The sequence below is a fragment of the Mus pahari genome, chromosome 2 (assembly GCF_900095145.1).
Source record: "Mus pahari chromosome 2, PAHARI_EIJ_v1.1, whole genome shotgun sequence".
Taxonomy (NCBI): domain Eukaryota; kingdom Metazoa; phylum Chordata; class Mammalia; order Rodentia; family Muridae; genus Mus; species Mus pahari.
Genome location: NC_034591.1, coordinates 82924138 through 82931252, shown reverse-complemented (window position 1 = coordinate 82931252; position 7115 = coordinate 82924138). Strand labels below are relative to the sequence as shown.

The 7115-nt window shown below is 40.0% G+C and overlaps 1 pseudogene; it reads right to left on the bottom strand.

Annotated features, from left to right (window-relative positions):
* Positions 1-3219: 3219 nt before the first annotated feature.
* On the bottom strand, positions 3220-3709 carry LOC110316990 (annotated as a pseudogene).
* Between the last annotated feature and the right edge of the window lie 3406 nt (positions 3710-7115).

Below are 7115 nucleotides of genomic sequence, written 5' to 3'. Positions count from 1 at the left end.
GCCTGGGGACTGCCGCCAGGCGAACACCCCTCCTTGGGCGGGACAGGCGCCGGACGACCGGGACCAGACCCGGGTCCCTCCTCAGCAGTCCGCTCTCTCTGGCAGTGCACTGGAGCAAAAACTTGGCTGTATTTCTTGTACAATGAAGCTTTCCTTGAACAATATCTTCGCGTTGTCACTACATGACATTACCCTTTTGAAATTCTGAGTCTAATTTTGTGACCGTGACAATTGTCCCCCAGTTTCTCACCCTTTCTTGCCACACTTCTATTTTGGTTTGGGGACACAGGAATCTAGTCCATTTGCATGCGTACAAAGGCCACAAACATGGCAGAAGCAGTCCTGGTGGCTCAGCACCAGCACCGATATACACCAGTGACATTGGAGTTGTCAGGAAAATGAAGAGTCATAACGGCTCCTGCCATTTCATTGGCTGTAGGAAATGCTAATGTAGACAAGTGATACAGTTTTGAGAAAAAGGAAAAAGCATTGATAACTGTTAGGTCTAAAACCCAGGAGTAGGCTCACTCAGTACTTGTGGCTCTTCTCAGTGCCCCCTTCCCTAAACCTCTACCTCCAGAGGCTGGGCTTCTGCTTCACTCTCAGCCTGACACCTGTATAACAGCCATTTTTGATATGCAGATCTGATGGTCTGTTGGCACAGAGCAGCCCCTTTGGATTGTTGACACCTCTCTTGCTCTCTCTCTCTCTCTCTCTCCCTCCTTTTCTGGTTTACTTTAATCTGGCAGCAATGTGCAGCCTGGACTCTCCCTCTGCCTGCTTTCTTCCCTCTACAATTAAAATCTCCGTACTTTAAGGTAGTCATGGACTCTTCCTTTTACACCATGTCTTCCTGCTATTTCATTTTTTTCACTCAGTAACATTTTGGAATCTACTTTTAGATGCCTTGATTGAAGCTATTCTGAATCCCTATGGTTGGAGGTTTCACCTAATATTCTTTTGCTTTTGCACAGTTCACCAACTCTTCTAATAAGTGTTTATAGCATGCCTGATTTTTCTAGTTATTAATGGTATACATGAACAGATTAGTTCAGAATATTCAGCTGCGGCATGAGAATGGATAATACGTATTTGATAATAGAAAACAATATGTAAAGTGTCATCCAATAGCCAACAGAAAAGATGCAGCAAATTTTCTATGATAGATTTAGTGGTAAATATAAACAATTCTTGTTTCATGGTCAAATTCCTAATCAAGAATAACTTATCATTGAACATATTTGCAATGTTCAAGGAGACTGTATCAGAAAACATGTTTGGTTTTTGAGAGAGATGAGCTGGTGGAATTCATTTTGTTCTCATTAAGAGTACACAGAAAGGCAATTATGATGCTATTTGTGAATGGAGAGAAGTGGCATCAAGAGAATAAATTGACTCTGGATATTTATAGTACTTTTTCCTACACTTTTACTTTTGAAAATTGGTACAGAAAAAAGGGACCCATGCTGTGATAAGCCTGGCCATGTAGTTTGTACATGTCTGGCACTGATTTGTGAAAGGACTGTGGGAGAATTAGCAGCCATGGACCAAAGAAACTGTAGAATGCTGCGGGAAGAACTCAGTGTGCTATTCTAGAGTTAGCATATGCATAGAACTGAAAAAAGTTGAGGTCAAGCTCAAGAGGTCTCAGAGGAGAGCAACAAATTTCTGGAACTTCATTACAGACCATTTGAGTTATGTTCTGGCAATATATCTGGCTCATTTGCTCCCTTCCCTAAGAACTCAATTGAGGCTAAATTCAAGAGAAATGGTCTGAATTGCTTAGTAGAGGATAATTCAGGACCAGATAACATTCAGGCTACAGTATGGCTACTGCTCACTACTCTTACCAGGTATGTGGTAAAAGCAGGAACAGAAAATTTCAGGGCAAATGAAAATGAGTTATAGAAACATGGAATCACAGCCCTTCAACTAATTTCCACACTTTAGCTAATTCACAAATCAAGAAACCATTGCATGAAGGGGAGGCCAATGCCCCTTTCAGGAAGGATTCCTCTACATCACAATTAGGTATTGTCTCCACCTAATACAATTAATTTGTAATTCTATATTGCAAACACCACCCTCCAGACAAGGTAGAGTTTTCCTAGTTCCACAAATGTGAGGCAATGGTCCCGAGTACAAAAGCACATGCATCAGTATTTTCCTCTAAAAATCACTATTTTCTTCGTGTGTGTGTGTGTGTGTGTGTGTGTGTGTGTGTGAATGATATGTGTAGATGTGTGTATGGATGTGTGTCTTTGATATGTATGGATGTGTGGATGCATACTTGCCAACATACATGTGTAGATATCAAGGAACAACTTTTGGGAGTGCTTTTCTCATTCCACCTTGTTCAGGCAAAATCTCTTCTGCTGTTTCTGCTGTTCTGCATATGCCCTGCTAGCTGACCATATGATTGATATGTAAACCTCCAAGCAATTTTTCTGTGTTGCCTTCCATCTTGCCACAGGAGTGCTGGGATTAGGAATGTAAGTCACCACTTTTGTGAGTTCCTGGAATCAAATCCAAGTCATCAAGCTTGTACAGCAAGCATGTGTATTTGTAGTGCAGTCTCACTTGGCCCCCTTCCCTCTTGTGTATAGCTCTTCTGCAATAGGGATTGTGAATTGAAAGTATTTCAATTTTCAGGGTTTCAATATTCAAGTTTCCAAACTTTGACTTTCTGAGGTGGAATATCTTTTTCAAGATTTATTTGTGTTTGTGTGTATAGGTGTTTGCCTGTATGCATGTCTGTGTATGTACTCTGTGTGTGGAGCCCACAGGGGCCAGAAAAGGATATTAGATTCCTTTTAACTGGAGTTATAGAAGGTTGTTAGTCATCCTGTGGGTGCTGGGAATCAAAGCCAGGTCCTTTAGAAGAGCAGCCAGTACTCTTAACCTTTGAGCCATCTCTGAGACTCAAGTATTTTTAGACTTTGATATCAAGGGCGGATTTTGACCCTTGATATCAGCATTTAGGATTATGATGTTTAACATGTGCATTTCTTTCTTTTTTCTTATTTAGTTTTTATTCATAATCATAAACTTAACTTTGCAATCTAGCTAGACTTGAAGGGGAATGGGGAAAATACGGAACTCAAAGAACATCAGTGAGAGCAGAGATTACAGGACATTGTGAGCAGATGGGGTAGGGATGCTCTCTTGAGCTACAGAAGGAATGGTTTGATGGGTAAAATGCCTGCAGGTCAAAAGAAATTAGAGTTGTCCAAAGTCAGAAATGGTGGTCTCCTTGCTGGTCTTGCCATTCCTGGACCCAAAACACTCCATGGCTTCCAATGTTCACACCTTCTTTCTCCTTCCCAAAGACCACATGCTTGCCGTCCAGCCTCAGTCTTGGCAGTGCAGATAAAAAACTGGGAACCGTTTGTGTTTGGTCCAGCATTTGCCATGGACAAGGTGCCAGGACCTGTATGCTTCAGGATGAAGTTCTCATCCTCAAATTTCTCTGCATAGATGGACCTGCCGCCAGTGCCATTATGGCGTATAAAGTCACCACCCTGCACGTGAATCCTGGAATAATTCTGTGAAAGGAGGAACCCTTATAGCCAAATTCTTTTTCTCCAGTGCTCAGAGCACAAAAGTTTTCTGCTGTTTTTGAAACTTTGTCTGCAAATAGCTGGAAGGAGATGCGGCACAAGGGCTCATCATCAGCTGTGATGTCGAAGAACGCGGTGGGGTTGACCATGGCTGCAGCAAGACGCGAAAAGCAACAGTGGCGTCTGCCAGCATGTGCATTTCAAGCTCATCATAAGTTACAAAATAAAATGGGAAGAGAAACAGAAATGAGCAGAAGCTGCAGAGAATCAAGAAGAGAGCTGTTGGTATGTGGGGTCCACACAGAGAGACGTCCAACTGCGGTGCAGAGGTCGAGGGCTTTGTCAACTTTAGAGGCTACCTTGCCCTCGCTCTGGACTTTCCAAGTGGTGATAGGGTGAGTAAGAGATAGAGGAGAGCTAGTGTATGGATTGCTCTCTCATACTTTCATCAGGAGGAAAATTTAAAGCCTGGAACCAAAGATTTTAAAAAATCTGTTTGTTTATATTTGTAATGTAAATGAAGTGCAGATAAAGATGAACCAAGATTTCAAAAAACAAAAATAAAGCAAACAAAAAATCTGAGATAGAATCTAGAAAGCCCCCAAAAGGATTACTATATTATTTCATAGTTTTTTTCTTTTGATGCCTCTCTTAGCATCTCTAAGTCATTATATAGTTTCAATTCCTAAAAATGAGTTTTTAGAGGAATTTTTTTTCTATGAGAATCTATTTTTTTCTGGTGGTGACACTTCTCTAGCTTTTATACATAACTGTTAGGTGGAAGAATTAGACATGTACCCAAACACCTTTACCTCACTCACACTCACACAACACAGACTCTTAGTGATGGTGTCAGCAAGCCTCTGTACACTTCGTCTCAAACTCTACACTACGGCTGTTACACTTCCTGAGGACACACCCTGTACAGTTTTAATCATGTTTGTCCATGTTTTATATCTATCTATCTATCTATCTATCTATCTATCTATCTATCTATCTATCTATCTATCTATCATATCTTTATAGTAGATATAGATATGCATGTGTGTGTATATATGTATGTCTATGTATATGGGCACATGGGTGCCATAAAGTACTTATGGAAGTCAGAGAACAACTTGAAGGAATCTGTTATCTTCTTCATCATGTGGATCTAGGAAACAAACTCAGGTCATTAAGCTTGGCCGTGAGTACCTTTATCTATTGAGCCATCTTTCTAACTCCTTACATGTCATTTAAAGTCACATCTTCTGCCTGGGAATATTAATAGTCTCCATTATAAATCAGATTTGAGGGTTCTATTCTGAGAGTGCATTGATGTATTTTAGCAAAGAGAACATGAAGTAGAAATTTCTGGTTTCGTTGGAGAGGCAGTTGTGTCATGTGATGTTTTTCTGGAAACGGTCTTATGAGAGGATGATTTTGCCGAAGCAGATATGTGGGAGGATGATTTGCTAGGAACAGACACGTGGTGTTTTTCTGGAGGCAGCCTGGAAACAGGGAATGTGATGTTTTGCTAGAGCAGATGCTTGAAAGAACAAATGATACAGCCTAACAGACACTGGACTATGCTGGATGATATTGGTACACCTTATTCTTTGTTGGTCATTGTTTGTCATGAAGTCATAGAGAGGAAAACACAGCAAAAATGGTGTTCCAGTAACTTCTTAATGCTTTATCAGACTTGAGCTAATTGGCAGAGACTTGCAGTTCCCTCTGGATCATGCCTTTGATGATGCATGAGTGGTGTTGCAAGTGACAGAGATGCCACTGATGATTCTTGTGAACTGAACATCTGATATCCTGACAACACAGATTGGATTTATTGTGAAGAACTATTTCTAAGCAGGTCCATATCCTCCTTTGCCCTATTAACTTTTCCTTTCCTTTACCTCTGGTGGTCAGTGGGCTAGAAGGGATGTTAAGGCATTTAAAAACCCTTACTAAAAGTAGGTTTTGAAAGATCTAAGCCTACGAGGACACACAAATCAATTTATAAGAATGACTGGGACAATTAAAAACCTTAGAACTTAGACCTTAGAAGGAATACTCCTTCCTTTCAATGCTGTCCTTTCTAGGATTCACGCCAACTTCATTTGGGCTGTGTAGAAAAGTTTAGGCTTTTAGTATTTTTCTCTCTAGAAACCATGTTATGACACCAACTGAACCCTCTTTCTCGTGTTCTCATCTGCCAAGCCCTGTAGGCTGCGGACAAGAATCTTCAAAAGTCTGCTGAGTCATTCATGGGCAGACCCAAATCTTAGAAGTTCAGGATAGCCTCGGGACTAAAAAGAGTCATTTTGCAGAGAGAAGTAATCTACAAAATTATAATGGGTTGCAATTAGGGGTGGTCACACACACTTACAATCTCAGCGCTTAGAAGGCTAAGGCAGCAGAATGATAAACGTGTGACCAACCTTAGCAGATAGGCACATGATATGCAAGCCTAGTTTGCCTTCAATTCTCAGAATTCCTATAAAAATGAAAGAAAATAATTGACTTTACAAGATTTGTCTTTGACCACACATGAGCTGAGGCATGTATATGCCTACATCCATATTATGTATATACATATAATAATAAAAATCAAATATTAAAATAAAAAGAATGATATAGACTTGTGGTTATAGTTATGATTAACATACATTATGACCCTACAATTAAGATTAATCATACTTACTGTTTTCCTTTCAAGAGAAAACAGCTAAAGACACACATGTAAACATCATCTGAATGATTAGTTTAAACTTGTGCACCCACTTAATAGGTAGAAAGGGGAGTGATGTCATCACCACCACATTCACAGGAGAGAGTACTATTCATTACCATAAAATTTCAAAGTCACAAAACTCGACGCCTATGTATGACAGGACCTAGTCATTGTACACTACAGGCTTCAGTGTGGAAAGTGGAGATTAATCCATGAAGTTGCTGTGAAGATTGTACATGTGCTAGTGTGGACTGAACACTTACCAAAAAGATGGTCTGACAAGAAGATGGTCGGACAAAAATGACAGCCATTCTTTCTTTTCAAGATTTAAAAAATTTTTTATGTGCATTGACGCTTTGCCTGCATGCATGTTTGTGAGAAGATGTCAGATTCCTTGGAACTGGAGTTACAGATAGCTGTGAGCTACCACGTGGGTGCTGGGAATTGAACCTGGGTCCTCTGAAAGAGCAGCCAGTGCTCTTAATCACTGTACCATCTCTCCAGTCCTTGACAGTCATTCGTATTACTCATAAAATGGCTGCTTGGAATTATAAAAACATTCGGTTCTTAATTTTTATTTAACCCATGTGTTTCTAGCTCACAAAGTGACACAAAGCAAAGACTAAAACAAAGCAAGGTACAATTTTTTTCCTTTAGATTCATTTTTGTAAATATTTGTTAGCTGACACCAACAGATTAGGAAAAGATTTTTACCAATCCTAAATCTGATAGATAACTAATATCCAATATATACAAAGAACTCAAGAAGCTGGATTCCAGGAATTCAAATAACCCCATTAAAAATGGGGTACAGAGCTAAACAAAGAATTCTCAACTGAGGAATA